Here is a 17,039-nt window from a genome sequence, read left to right as displayed (position 1 = left end):
AGAAACCTACCCACATCCTGGTTGACACGTTCGACCTGCCCATTACTCTCCGGGTGGTAACCCGAGGTAAGGCTCACCGAAACCCCCAACTGTTCCATAAACGCTCTCCAGACTCTGGAGGTAAACTGGGGGCCTCGATCAGACACTATATCCTCGGGTACCCCGTAATGCCGGAAGACGTGGGTAAATAGAGCCTCAGCGGTCTGTAGGGCAGTAGGAAGACCCGGCATGGGAAGGAGACGACAGGCCTTCGAGAACCGATCCACAACGACCAGGATGGTGGTATTCCCCTGTGAGGAGGGAAGGTCTGTAACAAAATCCACCGAGAGGTGAGACCAGGTTCGTTGTGGAACGGGCAGGGGTTGTAACTTACCCCTGGGCAAGTGTCTGGGCGCCTTACACTGGGCACACACCGAGCAGGAGGAGACATAAATCCTCACATCCCTGGCTAACGTTGGCCACCAGTACTTTGTGCTAAGGCAGTGCACTGTCCGGCCAATACCTGGATGCCCAGAGGAGGGTGACGTGTGAGCCCAATAAATGAGCCGATCCCGGACCTCGAGCGGGACGTACGTCCGACCCACCGGACACTGTGGAGGGCTAGGGTCGGTGCGTAATGCCCGCTCTATCTCCGTATCGACCTCCCATACCACCGGTGCAACCAGACAAGACTTAGGTAGTATGGGAGTGGGCTCAACGGACCTCTCCTCCGTGTCATACCGCCGAGACAGGGCATCTGCCTTCCCGTTCTGGGACCCAGGGATGTAAGTGATCTTAAACACGAACCGGGCTAGAAACATAGTCCACCGAGCCTGGCAAGGATTCAGTCTCCTAGCTGCCCGAATGTATTCCAGGTTACGGTGGTCAGTCAGAATGAGAAAAGGGTGTTGAGCCCCCTCAAGCCAATGCCTCCACACCTTTAGGGCTTGTACCACGGCTAACAGCTCCCTGTCCCCTACGTCATAATTACGCTCCGCTGGACTGAGCTTTTTCGAATAAAAAGCACAGGGGCGGAGTTTAGGTGGTTTGCCGGACCGTTGTGAGAGAACAGCCCCGATACCGGCTTCAGACGCGTCCACTTCCACTTGGAATGGTAAAGCGGGATCCGGGTGCGCCAGCACTGGAGCCGAGGTAAACAGCTCCTGCCTGGAGGTCTATCGCACAATCCCCCCGTCTATGAGGTGGCAACCGCGCCGCTCTCATCTTGCTAAACACGAGTGCCAAATCCTCATACTCGGGGGGAATGTGCAATGCGGGCATTTGGTTCGGACTCTCCACCGAGGTCGCCCCTACGGAAACACCCAGACATAGCCCCTCACACTGAGCAGACCACCCCTTAAGAGCCCTCTCTCGCCACGAAATAGTAGGATCATGGGTAATCAACCAGGGAAGCCCCAGCACCACCGGATACGCAGGAGAGTCGATCAGATAGAGCTGAATCGTCTCCTCATGACCCCCCTGCGTCTCCATCCTAAGTGGCACTGTGACCTCCCTAATCAACCCGGATCCTAACGGACGACTATCTACGGCATGTACAGGGAAAGGATTATTACCGGAAGGAGGGGAATCCCTAACTCTACACAGAATTTGCGATCTACAAAATTCCCAGCTGCGCCTGAATCTACTAGCGCCTTATGCTGGGAACGAGTTGCAACCTGTGGAAAACAAACAGGTATGGTTATGTGTACGACAGAAAGCTCTGGGTAAGTGGGGCGCCTACTCACCTGGGAGGACTCCCCAATGTGTGGCCTGCCTTCTCCTCCACCAGGAGACCCTCCCCAGCACCTAGCCGCGGTGTGCCCTCCACGGCCACAGTTGGTGCAGGGGACGGCCCCCCTCGGGCTCCTTCTTCTCCTTCCTCTAGCGCCAGCACCTCCGAGCTCCATAGGGCTCGGCTCGGAGGTGCTGGAGGGTGGAATGGGCGACCCCCACCTGGGACGCCCGCGGGTAGCGAGCAGGGTGTCCAGCCAAATGGCCATGTCAACCAATTGGTCAAATGAAAGCGTGGTATCCCTGTACGCCAACTCTCTGCGGACGTCCTCCCGGAGGCTGCAGCGGAAGTGGTCTATGAGTGCCCGCTCATTCCACCCCGCATCTGCCGCTAGAGTCCGGAACTCCAGTGCAAACTCCTGAGCGCTCCTCATCCCCTGCCGGAGGTAGAATAGACGCTCCCCCGCCGCCTTCCCTTCCGGTGGATGGTCAAACACTGCACGGAAGCGGCGGGAGAACTCCGCATAGATGATAGTAGCGGCGTCTATTCTCCTCCATTCGGCGTTGGCCCACTCCAACGCCTTGCCGGTGAGACAGGAGATGAAGGCGGAAACACTCTCGTGTCCCGAGGGCACCGGGTGTACGGTGGCGAGGTAGAGTTCAACTTGCAACAGGAACCCCTGACACCCGGCAGCGGTGCCGTCCTACGCCCTCGGGAGCGAGAGCCGAATCCCACTGGGTTCCGGAAGTTGGACAGGCGGGCTGACCGATGGTGATGGTGCGGTAGGTGGGGGTGTGGGTACCCCGCTGGTCTCCCATCGATGGAGGGTGTTCATCACTCGGTCCAGGGCGTGCCCGATTTGGTTGATCCTGTCCTCCTGTCCACGAAGGCGCTCCTCGATGATCTCTGTGGGTGTGGGTGCTCCTGCTGATTCCATAGAGATGGTGTGTAATTCTGTCAGGGTTGAGTGTAGAGGTAACGTGGAATCACACGCAGGACACACAGAGATTCGAAACAGATGTCTTTAGTGAAGTCCGAAAATACAAGCCAAACACGGCAACAGGCCACAGGCGAAACATACGCACACTGGTAAGAACCAAAGTAAATGCGCACAACGTGCAGGACTCTCTCAAACAAAACGAAATACAGAGAGCACAGAACAGCGAACCAACTACTACACGTGACATCGAACAATTACACACAACACCTGACCAAACACAAGAGAACTAAATAGGACGCATAATGAACACTTAACAATGAACAGGTGTAACAAACAGACAAAACCAATCAAACATAGAAACATAGAACGGTGGCAGCTAGTACTCCGGAGACGACGACCGCCGAAGCCTGCCCGAACAAGGAGAAGGAGCAGCCTCGGCCGAAACCGTGACAGATTAAACCTCAGAGCCACCAATGAACTTTAAAAGCATGTCTGCGATAATATTTTTGACAGGCAGAGATCAGGTGAGGTTAAGAAATAATCCCAAACCCCTAAATATTTTGAGTATGGTCAAGTATGTTAATTCATCTCTGGATAGTGTATAATAGCAACCAGATACTGCAAAGATCTGGCCATCCTTCCTAAATGAGCTGTGTGAGAGAATAGAAACTCAGGAATATCACTATGATGCTAAAGATTATGTAAAAATAACTACAGTGTTTATTGGCTGAGCTGAGAGAAAACTGTGCATGGATCAACAACATCGCATTCACTCCACATTACAGGCCTGAATGACAAAGTGAAAAGAAGGAAACCTATGCAAAAATATTTCATTCTAAATCATCCATTCAGTTTGCAACAAGGCAGATAAGTAATATTGCAAGACAACATCGCAAATGACAACATTGCAAAATAATTTTTTGGGGGGGCAAATCCAACACAACTGTCACGATCGTCTATAAAGGGAGCAGACCAATACGCAGCGCGTTGAGTGAACATGATAACTTTAATAAAGAAAGCACGTAACTACAAAACAAAAGACGATAGTGAAGTCCAACAGTGACAAAATACTGAACCTGGAACAAAAAACCCCAATACCAAGGAGAAACCACACAGTTTAAATATGGCTCCCAATCAGAGATAACGAGCCGACAGCTGACACTCGTTACCTCCGATTGGGAGTCATATGACTAATCAAGAACAATCACCAAACATAGAACTGAACAACTAGAATACCCAACATAGAAATACACCCAAACAATGAAAATGAACAACCCTGGCTCAATAATCAAAGTCCATGGAGCCAGAGTGTCACAGTACCCCCCCCTAAAGGTGCGAACTCCGGGCGCACCAGCATACAGTCTAGGGGAGGGTCTGGGTGGGCGTCTGTCCATGGTGGCGGCTCTGGCCCAGGTCGTGGTCCCCACCCCACCTTAGTCACTATCCGCTTCCGTAGCCCCTCCACATGACCACCCCCCAACTAAACCCCACTGGATTAAGGGGCGGCACCGGACTAAGGGGCAGCACCGGACTAAGGGGCAGCACCGGACTAAGGGACAGTACCTGACTAAGGGGCAGCACCGGCCTGAGGGGCAGCACCGGACTGAATGGCGGATCCTGGCTGGCTGGCTCTGGCGGATCCTGGCTGGACGGCTCTGGCGGATCCTGGCTGGCGGAAGGCTCTGGCTGATCCTGTCTGGCAGAAGGCTCTGGCTGATCCTGTCTGGCGGAAGGCTCTGGCTGATCCTGTCTGGCGGAAGGCTCTGGCTGATCCTGTCTGGCGGAAGGCTCTGGCTGATCCCGTCTGGCGGAAGGCTCTGGCTGATCCCGTCTGACGGAAGGCTCTGGCTGATCCTGTCTGGCGGAAGGCTCTGGCTGATCCTGTCTGGCGGAAGGCTCTGGCTGATCCTGTCTGGCGGAAGGCTCTGGCTGATCCTGTCTGGCGGAAGGCTCTGGCTGATCCTGTCTGGCGGAGAGCTCTAGCGGCTCCGGTCTGGCGGACGGCTCTGAAGGCTCATGGCAGACGGGGCGGCTTTGCAGGCTCAGTACAGACGGGCAGTTCCTGCGGCGCTTGGCAGACGGACAGTTCAGACGGCGTTGGGCAGACGGGCAGTTCAGACGGCGCGTTGGGCAGACGGACAGTTCAGGCCCCGTTGGGCAGACGGCAGACTCTGGCCGTCTGAGGCGCATCGTAGGCCTGGTGCGTGGTGCCGGAACAGGAGGTACCGGGCTGAGGACACGCATCTCAGGGCTAGTGCGGGGAGAAGCAACAGGGCATGCTGGACCCTGGGGACGCACCGTAGGCCTGATGCGTGGTGCCGGAACTGGAGGTACCGGGCTGAGGACACGCATCTCAGGGCTAGTGCGGAGAGCAGCAACATGCCGGACCGGGCTGGCGACGCGCACCGTAGGTTTGGTGCGAGTGGCAGGAACAGGCCGGGTCGGGCTGGCGACGCGCACCGTAGACTTGGTGCGGGTGGCAGGAACAGGCCGGACCGGGCTGGCGACGCGCACCGTAGGTTTGGTGCGAGTGGCAGGAACAGGCCGGGTCGGGCTGGCGACGCGCACCGTAGGTTTGGTGCGAGTGGCAGGAACAGGCCGGGCTGGGCTGGCGACGCACACCGTAGGTTCTGTGCGTGGAGCAGGAACAGGCCGGGCTGGGCTGGCGACGCACACCGTAGGTTCTGTGCGTGGAGCAGGAACAGGCCGGGCTGGGCTGGCGACGCACACCGTAGGTTCTGTGCGTGGAGCAGGAACAGGCCGGGCTGGGCTGGCGACGCACACCGTAGGTTCTGTGCGTGGAGCAGGAACAGGCCGGGCTGGGCTGGCGACGCACACCGTAGGTTCTGTGCGTGGAGCAGGAACAGGCCGGGCTGGGCTGGCGACGCACACCGTAGGTTCTGTGCGTGGAGCAGGAACAGGCCGGGCTGGACTGGCGACGCACACCGTGGGCTTGATGCGTGGAGTAGGAACAGGCCGGGCTGGGCTGGCGACGCGCACCGTATCCCTGGTGCGAGTGGCCGGAACAGGCCGGGCCGGGCTGGCGAAGCGCACCGTATCCCTGGTGCGTGGAGCAGGAACAGGCCGGGCTGGGCTGGCGACGCGCACCGTATCCCTGGTGCGAGTGGCCGGAACAGGCCGGGCCGGGCTGGCGAGCGCACCGTATCCCTGGTGCGTGGAGCAGGAACAGGCCGGGCCGGCTGGCGACGCGCACCGTATCCCTGGTGCGAGTGGCCGGAACAGGCCGGGCCGGGCTGGCGAGCGCACCGTATCCTTGGTGCGTGGAGCAGGAACAGGACGGGCTGGGCTGGCGACGCGCACCGTATCCCTGGTGCGAGTGGCCGGAACAGGCCGGGCCGGGCTGGCGTAGCACACCGTGGACCTGGTGCTTGGAGTAGGAACAGGCCGGTCCGTACCGGGAACACACACCACTGGCCTCAACCGGGGGATCAGGAACGGGCCGGACCGGACTGGCAACACCCATCAGTCTCTCACGCCGTGCCACAAACACTTCCCTCCCTCTACTCGCCAATGGCTCCCCGTACTCGTTAGCCTTCTCTCCTTTTCTCCCTGTGGCAGCCTCCTGCTGCCCAGCCGCCTGCCATGTGCCCCCCAAAAAAAATTTTTTGGGGTTGCCTCCCGTCCCTTCCGACGATGGCCCTGCCGATGCCGTTGCTCCTCTCGCCGTCGCCTCTCCACCGTCTCGCTCCATGGTCGGCGATCCATACCATCCAGGATCTCCTCCCAAGTCCAGGACCCTTTACCGTCCAACAGTTCCTCCCATGTCCAGACCCTTTGCTCCTGGACGCGCTGCTTGGTCCTTTTATGGTGGGTTTTTCTGTCACGATCGTCTATAAAGGGAGCAGACCAATACGCAGCGCGTTGAGTGAACATGATAACTTTAATAAAGAAAGCACGTAACTACAAAACAAAAGACGATAGTGAAGTCCAACAGTGACAAAATACTGAACCTGGAACAAAAACCCCCAATACCAAGGAGAAACCACACAGTTTAAATATGGCTCCCAATCAGAGATAACGAGCCGACAGCTGACACTCGTTACCTCCGATTGGGAGTCATATGACTAATCAAGAACAATCACCAAACATAGAACTGAACAACTAGAATACCCAACATAGAAATACACCCAAACAATGAAAATGAACAACCCTGGCTCAATAATCAAAGTCCATGGAGCCAGAGTGTCACAACAACACATCACAGAGTGAAACTCTCTGTATTTTCAAGTTTTGAGGTGGCAGCATCATGTTATGGGTAGACTTGTCACCAGCAGGGACTGGGAAGGATCAAAATAAATCAGGATCAAAATAAATATGGAGCAAAACCAAGGTAAAAAAATAGAGGAAAACATGCCTTAGTCCTTTGAAGACCTGACACTGCGATATTGTTACATTTTTCAGTGGGACAATTACACACATTTTAAGGCAAAAGACACCAGAATGGTTTTCCAAGAGGTGTTTAGTGTTCCTGAGCGGTCAAGTCTCAGTCATGATTGAAATCTATTTGTAAATCAGAGACAAGGTTTGAATATTTCTATCTATCAATAATTCCCAACCAAATTGACTGAGCTTGAACAATTTTGATAAAAACAATGAGCTCCAAAAGTATTGGGACTGTGACACGCTTTGTTGCTTTGGCTCTGTACTCCAGCACTTGGGATTTTAAATTATACATGATCATGAGGTTGAAGTGCAGACTGTCAGCTTTAATTTGAGGGTATTTTCATCCATATCGGTTTAACTGTTTAGAAATTACAGCACTTTTTGTACATAGCCACCCCCCAAAGTATTGGGAGAAATTCACTTATGTGTATTAAAGTAGTAAAAAGTTAAGTGGCTTGCGAAAGTATTCACCCCCTTGGCATTTTTCCTATTTTGTTGCCTTACAACCTCGAATTAAAATAGATTTTTTGTAGATGCAAAATATTTTTTCTTGTGAAACAATCAAGAAACAAGACAAAAAAAACGAAAACTTGAGCTCGCATAACTGTTAGCGCCATCCATCATTCCTTGAATTCTGACCAGTTTCCCAGTCCCTGCCGATGAAAAACATCCCCACAGCATGATGCTGCCACCACCATGCTTCACTGTGGGGATGTTGTTCTCGGGGTGATTAGAGGTGTTGGGTTTGCGCCAGACATAGAGTTTTCCTTGATGGCCAAAAAGCTCAATTTTAGTCTCATCTGACCAGAGTTCCTTCTTCCATATGTTTGGGGAGTCTCCCACATGCCTTTTGGCGAACGCCAAACGTGTTTGCTTATTTTCTTCTTTAAGCGATGGCTTTTTTCTGGCCACTCTTGCGTAAAGCCCAGCTCTGTGGAGTGTACGGCTTAAAGTGGTCCTGTGGACAGATACTCCAATCTCCGCTGTGGAGCTTTGCAGCTCCTTCAGGGTTATCTTTGGTCTCTTTGTTGCCTCTCTGATTAATGCCCTCCTTGCCTGGTCTGTGAGTTTTGGTGAGCGGCCCTCTCTTGGCAGGTTTGTTGTGGTGCCATATTCTTTCCATTTTTTTATAATGGATTTAATGGTGCTCCGTGGGATGTTCAAAGTTTCAAATATATATTTTATAACCAACCCTGATCTGTACTTCTCCATAACTTTGTCCCTTACCTGTTTGGAGAGCTCCTTGGTCTTCATGGTGCCGCTTGCTTGGTGGTGGCCCTTGCTTAGTGTTTTGGGACACTGTAAATCCATGGAGAATAAGAGCACCTCCTCCCAGCTTCCCACTGCTCTAAGGCTAGGAAACACTATCACCACCGATAAATCAACAATAATCGAGAATTTCAACAAGCATTTTGCTACGGCTGGCCATGCTTTCCACCTGGCTACCATCACCCCGGCCACCAGCTCTGCACCCTCCGCTGCAACTTGCCTATGCCCCCCCGCTTCTCCTTCACACAAATTCAGACAGCTGATGTTCTGAAAGAGCTGCAAAATCTGGACCCCTACAAATTATCTGGGCTAGACAATCTGGACCCTTTAGCCACAACCCCTATTACTAGCCTGTTCAACCTCTCTTTCGTAACATCTGAGATCCCCAGAGATTGGAAAGCTGCCGCGGTCATCCCCCTCTTCAAAGGGGTTGACACTCTAGATTCAAACTGTTACAGACCTATATCCATCCTGCCCTGCCTTACGAAAGTTTTTGAAAGCCAAGTTAACAAACAGATCACTGACCATTTCGAATCCCACCGTACCTTCTCTGCTATGCAATCCGGTTTCCGAGCTGGTCATGGGTGCACCTCAGCCACGCTCAAGGTCCTAAACGATTTTATAACATCGATCGATAATAGACAGTACTGTGCAGCCGTCTTCATCGACCTGGCCAAGGCTTTCGACTCTGTCAACCACCGCATTCTTATTGGCAGACTAAATAGCCTTGGTTTCTCAAATGACTGCCTCGCCTGGTTCACCAACTACTTCTCAGATAGAGTTCAATGTGTCAAATCGGAGGACCTGTTGTCTGGACCTCTGGCAGTCTCTATGGGGGTGCCACAGGGTTAAATTCTTGGGCCGACTCTTTTCTCTGTGTATATCAATGATGTCGCTCTTGCTGCTGGTGACTCTCAGATCCACCTCTACGCAGACGACACCATTTTGTATACATCTGGCCCTTCATTGGACACTGTGTTAACAAACCTCCAAACGAGCTTCAATGCCATACAACACTCCTTCCGTAGCCTCCAACTGCTCTTAAACACTAGTAAAACTAAATGCATGCTCTTCTATCGAACGCTGCTGGCACCCGCCCACCCGACTAGAATCCCTACTCTCGACGGATCTGACCTAGAGTATGTGGATAACTACAAATACCTAGGTGTCTGGTTAGACTGTAAACTCTCCTTCCAGACTCACATTAAGCATCTCCAATCCAAAGTTAAATCTAGAAACGGCTTCCTATTTCGCAACAAAGCCTCCTTCACTCATGCTGCCAAACATGGCTTCGTAAAATGGACTATCCTACCGATCCTTGACTTCGGCGATGTCATTTACAAAATAGCCTCCATCACTCTACTCAGCAAATTGGATGTAGTCTATCACAGTGCCATCCATTTTGTCACCAAAGCCCCATATACTACCCACCACTGTGACCTGTACGCACTTGTTGGCTGGTCCTCACTACATATTTGTCGCCAAACCCACTGGCTCCAGGCCATCTATAAATCACTGCTAGGCAAATCTCCGCCTTATCTTAGCTCATTGGTCACCATAGCAACACCCACCCGTAGTATGCGCTCCAGCAGGTATATCTCACTGGTCATCCCCAAAGCCAACACCTCCTTTGGCCGCCATTCCTTCCAGTTCTCTGCTGCCAATGACTGGAACAAACTGCAAAAATCTCTGAAGCTGGAGACTCTTATCTCCCTCACTAACTTTAAGCATCAGTTGTCAGAGCACCTTACGGATCACTGCACCTGTACACAGCCCTTCTGAAATTAGCCCACTCAACTACCTCATCCCCATATTGTTATTTATTTTGCTCATTTGTACCCCAGTATCTCTATTTGCATATCATCTCTTGCATATCTATCATTCCAGTGTTAATACTAATTGTAATTATTTTGCACTATGGCCTATTTATTTCCTTACCTCCATAACTTGCTACATTTGCACACACTGTATATATATTTTCTGTGGTATTTTTGACTTTATGTTTTGTTTTACCCCATATGTAACTCTGTGTTGTTGTTTTTATCGCACTGCTTTGCTTTATCTTGGCCAGGTCGCAGTTATAAATGAGAACTTGTTCTCAACTGGCTTACCTGGTTAAATAAAGGTGAAATAAAAATCAAATAAATAATAGTGGTGTTGCGTACTCTGGGGCCTTTCAGAACAGGTGTGTATATATACTGAGATCATGTGACTGATCATGTGACACTTAAATTGCACACAGGTGGACTTTATTTAACTAATTATGTGATTTCTGAAGGTAATTGGTTGCACCAGATCTTATTTAGTGGCTTCATAGCAAAGGTGAATACATATGCACGCACCACTTGTCCGTTATATATATATTTTTTTAATGTAACTAGTTATTTTTTTCATTACACTTCACCAATTCTGACTATTTTGTGTATGTCCATTACATGAAATCCAAATAAAAATCCATTTAAATTACAGGTTGTAATGCAAGAAAATAGAAAAAACGCCAAGGGGGATGAATACTTTTGCAAGGCACTGTAAGTATTTGGTCCCATATTTATTTTAATTTTTTTTACATTTGTTAGTCATTTAGCAGACACTCTTATCCAGAGCGACTTACAGTTAGTGAGTGCATACATTTTTCAAGATAGCACGCAATGACTACAAACTTGTTAGATGCATTTGCTGTTTGTTTTGGTTGTGTTTCAGATAATTTTTTGCCCAACAGAAATTAATGGTAAATAATGCATTGTGTCGTTTTGGAGTAACTGTTATTGTAAATAAGACTGGAACATGTTTCTAAACACTTTTACATTCATGTGGATTCTACCTTACAAAGGGGGGACTTTGTAAGTAGTCCGAGTGGCCATTTGATTAATTGTTCAGCAGTCTTATGGCTTGGGGGTAGATGCTGTTAAGGAGCCTTTTGGACCTAGACATGGCGCTCTGGTTTGCGGTAGAAGAGAGAACAGTCTATGACTTGGGTGACTGGAGTCTTTCACCATTTTTTGGACCTTCCTCTGACACCGCCTAGAATATAGGTTCTGGATGGCAGGAAGCTTGGCCCCAGTGATGTACTGGGTCGTACGCACTACCCTCTGTAGCGCCTTATGGTCCGATGCCGAGCAGTTGCCATATCAGGCGGTGATGCAACCAGTCAGGATTCTCTCGATGGAGCAGCTCTAGAAATTTTTGCAGATCTGGGGACCCATGCTAAATCTTTTCAGTCTCCGGAGGGGGAAAAGGTGTAGTCGTGCCCTCTTCTCGACTGTCTTGGTGTGTTTGGACCATGATAGTTTGTTGGTGATGTGGACACCAAGGAACTTGAAACTCTCGACCCGCTCCACTACAGCCCCATCGATGTTAATGGGGGCCTGTTCGGCTCTCCTTTTCCTGTAGTCTACGATCAGCTCCTTTGTCTTGCTCACATTGAGGGATAGGTTGTTGTCCTGGCACCACACTGTCTGGTCTCTGACATCATCCCTATAGGCTGTCTCATCGTTGTCTGTGATCAGGCCTACAACTGTTGTGTCAGCAAACGTAATGATGATGTTTGAGTCGTGCTTGGCCACGCAGTCGTGGGCGAACAGGGAGTACAGGAGGGGTCTAAACACGAACCCCTGAGGGGCCCCCATGTTGAGGATCAGCGTGGCTGATGTTGTTGCCTATCCTTACCACCTGGGGGCGACCCGTCAGGAAGTCCAGGATCCAGTTGCAGAGGGAGGTGTTTAGTTCCAGGGTCCTTAGCTTAGTGATGAGCTTTGTGGGCACTATGGTTTTGAACGCTGAGCTGTAATCAGTGAACAGCATTCTCACATATGTGTTCCTTTTGTCCAGGTGGGAAAGGGCAGTGTTGGAGTGAGCCTTGACCAGCCTTTCAAAGCACTTCATGGCTACCGACGTGAGTGCTACAGGGCAGTAGTCATTTAGGTTACCCTTCACTTTCTTGGGCACTGGGACTATGGTGGTCTGCTTGAAACAGCTAGGTGTTACAGACTCGGTCAGGGAGAGGTTGAAAATGTCATTGAAGACACTAGCCAGTTGGTCCGCGCATGCTCTGAGTACACATCCTGGTAATCCGTTTGGCCCCGCGGCCTTGTGAATGTTGACCTGTTTTAAGGTCTTGCTCACATCGGCTACGAAGAGCGTGATCACACAGTCGTCTGGTACAGCTGGTGCTCTCATACATGTTTCAGTGTTGCTTGCTTCGAAGCGACCATAAAAGGCATTTAGCTCGTCTGGTAGGCTCGCGTCACTGGGCAGCTCGCCTGCTGGGTTTCTCTTTGTAGTCCGTAATAGTTTGCAAGCCCTTCCACATCCGACTAGCGTCAGAGCCGGTGTAGTAGGAATCAATGTTAGTCCTGTATTGACGCTTTGCCTGTTTGATGGTTCGTCTGAGGGCATTTCGAGATTTCTTATAAGAGTCCAGATTAGCGTCCCGCTCCTTGAAAGTGGCAGCTTTAGCCTTTAGCTCGGTGCGGATTTTGCCTGTAATCCATGGCTTCTGGTTGGGATATTTACGTACGGTCACTGTGGGGACGACGTCATCGATGCAATTATTGATGAAGCTGAGGTGGTATACTCCTCAATGCCGTTGGATGAATCCCAGAACATATTCCCGTCTGTGCTATTAAAACAGTACTGTAGCGTAGCATCCATATCATCTGACCACTTCCGTATTGAGTGAGTCACTGGTACTTCCTGCTTTAGTTTTTGCTTGTAAGCAGGAATCAGGAGGATAGAATTATGGTCCGATTTGCCAAATGAAGGGCGAGGGAGAGCTTTGTATGCATCTCTGTGTGTGGAGTAAAGATGGTCTAGAGGTTTTTTTCCTCTGGTTGCGCATGTGACATGAGGTAAAACATGAGGTAAAACGGATTTAAGTTTGCTTGCATTAAAGTCCCCGGCCACTAGGAGTGCTGCTTCTGGATGAGCATTTTCATGTTTGCTTATAGCATTATTCAGCTTGTTGAGTGCGGTCTTAGTGGCAGCATCGGTTTGTGGTGGTAAATAGACGGCTAATAATAATATAGATGAGAACTCTCTTGGTAGATAGTGTGGTCTACAGCTTATCATGAGGTACTCTACCTCAGGCGAGCAATACCTTGAGACTTCTTTAATATTAGACATCATTTACCAGCTGTTATTGACAAATAGACACACACCCCTGCCCCTCATCTTACCAGACATAGCTGCTCTGTCCTGCTGATGCACGTAAAACCCAGCCAGCTCTATATTATCCATGTGGTCATTCAGCCACCACTTGGTGAAACACAATAGTTTTTAATGTCCCCTTGGTAGGATAGTCTTGATCATAGATCATCCAGTTTATTTTCCAATGATTGCACGTTGGCCAATAGGATGGATGGTAGTGGCGGTTTACCCACTCGCTGACTAATTCTCACAAGGCCCCCCAACCTCCGCCCCTTGTATCTCCAGTCTTTTCTTCACCTCCATCTTTTCTGCATGCTAATGACAGAGATTTGGGGGAAAGCAGTATATCCTTCATGCCCGACTCATTATAGAAAAAATCTTTGTCCAGTTCAAGGTGAGTAATCGCTGTTCTGATGTCCAGAAGTTATTTTCAGTCATAAGAGATGGTAACTGCAACATTATGTACAATATAAGTTACAAACAATGCGAAAAAACTAACAAAATAGCACAGTTGGTTAGAAGCCAGAAAAATGGCAGCCATCCCTTCCAGCGCCATTATTATAAACTATTTGTGGGTCTTTAACTTTGTCATTATTCATCATTCATTCAGGATTATCCTTAATCATGTCAGATCCTGTCTGTGTGTTTGCCATGGTATTGAAAGGTCTTCTTATCTCGCTCCGCTGTGGACGCATTTTAGGGTTTTCGCAGCCATTTTACACAGTTTGTGTGATATCATCAGTGAGTCTTCAAGTTATGTCGCAACAACACTGTGTGACATTATCAGGACTATCTAAGGACATTTTTATGAGGCCTATGTTTAAATATGTTAGATTAAAAGAGATTTCAGGTGTAGAGGTCACATGTATTTAATTAAAATGTATTTAATTGTTACAATAACAAACATTTCGTATCAGGTTGCAATAATAAATACAGTATGCAATGGCCTTCATAAATACAAAAATAAATGCATGAAAGCATTGTTACATTGTCCATAACCTAAAATAATCTATCACATAATTAATTATTCTGTATAAAATGTGTTTTACTTCGCAGAGTTGTGAATACATTAGCCTACTACACAATAAATAAATAAATAAATAAGTTTTAAAAAACTAAGAAATAACCGTGTAAATAAATAGTTGAATACATAGATTTATAAATAAATAATCTCTACACACACACACACACACACACACACACGCACACGCACACACACACACACACACACACACACACACACACACACACACACATAACGCTCATTGGCTAATACTTCTTGTTGTGGCAAGTCTTCGCATGTGTGCCAGCACCACTTTCCTTATTTCTTCCCAGCCGCTTGCACTGTATTCCTGCATGAATGAAACACACACGTTCATATTTTAGAATAGACACATGTTGTATCATCACATATGAATGTATCCCGAATTGGTGAATGTACTTTCTAGGTAAGACAAATTGACCAACCTACCTCGCGTTTCAAGTAATTATTCAGGAATTTGAAGTGAAGTCTCATCTTTTTGTTCACTCCTTTGACAGACTTTGATAGTCTAGGTTTTATAGCCTTTACCTATTGGAACAAAATATAAGTCATGAATTTTAAATTATGATTCGTTTGAATGACATTATATGACAATCTAAAATGATAGGATAATGTTAGCCTTTTTGCATCAATGTTAAGAGGCGAAAATCACAAATTACATACGCATTGGTCCAGCTCCGACGTCTGGCGATGCAGGTCATTCATAAACCTGTCAACTCCTTTCTGGTCCCAGGCGGTGGACTCATATTTACCACTGCTGTACAATTTCTCTATAGCGTTCAGAGTTTGCGAAAAGAAGGCAATCTGGTCGTCAGCCTAGAAGAAGAGTGATTTGTATTAGTACATGCCTTATGAATTGAGGACAAATATCAGAAAATTATAGCAAATTGTATATTCGTTATAACCTAATTATATAGCCTACACTATTAGAAAAAAAGGTTCTGGATTGAACAAAACCTTTTTTTAAAGAGTGTAGGCTGTGCATATTTCTTACCTTGAAATTATCGACTTGTCTGTATTGCTTGTCAGGGAAAGGGATCTGAGGTTCCCGAGAGACCACATGACCCTGAGACGCCAAAAAATACATACAGATTGCAATATCATTACCGTATACATAAAGGAGTAACGGATATAAATGAAACATAGCTTCAGATGAAATGTTGAAAGATGACAACTGCTCAATGACCAGGAACAAGTAAACAAACATGACCGTATCCTACCATTTTCTGAAGCATTGTTATGGTGTTGTAGCTGAACACTTGGAACATGCTCGGAGACCGAGGCAGTGTCCTCATCCAAGTGCATCCGATGGTTTTATGCCAGGTGCAAATCGTCAGGACCAAGCACATCCAAAGGCTGATTGAACCCATATTAGGGTAGGTCTACTGTAGTTCTGTCTGTTCGCAATCAACCGGGGTGCAAAATTAGGTACAATAGCGAAAGATAGCCTACTCCATCATTTATACTAAGATTCTGCACGGTGTTCCAAAAGTGAAAGGTGGAAGTCCCCGCAGACAGGCACTTTCATACCTGAGAGTATTGTTTTCGGACTGGAGACAATGCACGGAAAGGACAGGTGCATCTCTCGAAGAATTGTTAAATTCTTGACTTATTCGTTATTTTATTATGAAATACTAGCTTATCAACCAGGAACATGTTTTAGATTAAAAACATTTACATGTAAAACCATTTTAGTCAGACGATAGCCTAAATAAATATACATTTATATGCTACCATTTTGTTGTCCTATATCACTATATAGAACAAAACTGTTTGAGTTTGGCTTTTCACTTCGAAAACAATAGCGTTTTATCATGTCTTTGTAAACGCAACACCTTTCCCTTTACACACACAAACTATGGTATTCAACTACGTTGGAACCACTTCCTTAAAGGGTAATTGTGGTTTGTGGACCTCAACTTCCATTGAAAGAAACATATCAACCGTGTATGGATACTATCATTTACACACTCAAAATTGCTATATTTCCTTTTAGAAACGGGTTTGGGTGGTCTGAAATATTTTGGTAGACCCCCTCCTAAATGCTCCCAGTTTTCAGAATAAGACACTGGTAGCCTATGCAGTGCACAGGCAGAATAGACCTTGGCAATACTGATTAAATTGGTGACTATATTGCGTGTGATTTTGAATCTGGGCCTGTAGGCATGTGTGCGTAAAATATATGTGTATCACGTAAATCATCTGTCAAAGTATTCAATATTCGTGTGTTTTTATTGGAATTTATTTATTCTTCCAGATATGTGAGTTGATGGGACCTCTGCATCTATTATCTTTCCACTATAGAGACTGAAGAGTAAGAGCATGGTTAGCGATTACTACGCTCCATTGGACTAACATTCAGAATTTGGAGTTATATTTACGTTGCAAAATATCCAGTATATGTGTACTTGATATAATTAATAACTATACGAATCAACAATGTTTACAGTGAAATGATGATGGCTGGAATTCAGGGTATTGTAAAGGAGTTTATTGTTTTTCATTGAAGATGATGTTGATATGCAATT

General features: G+C 48.0%; 1 pseudogene; it reads right to left on the bottom strand.

Annotated features, from left to right (window-relative positions):
- Positions 1–14,731: 14,731 nt before the first annotated feature.
- Positions 14,732–15,881, bottom strand: LOC121570565 (annotated as a pseudogene).
- Positions 15,882–17,039: the final 1,158 nt, after the last annotated feature.

The sequence above is a fragment of the Coregonus clupeaformis genome, unplaced genomic scaffold (assembly GCF_020615455.1).
Source record: "Coregonus clupeaformis isolate EN_2021a unplaced genomic scaffold, ASM2061545v1 scaf0027, whole genome shotgun sequence".
Taxonomy (NCBI): Eukaryota; Metazoa; Chordata; class Actinopteri; order Salmoniformes; family Salmonidae; genus Coregonus; species Coregonus clupeaformis.
This window is presented reverse-complemented; position numbering and strand designations above follow the sequence as displayed.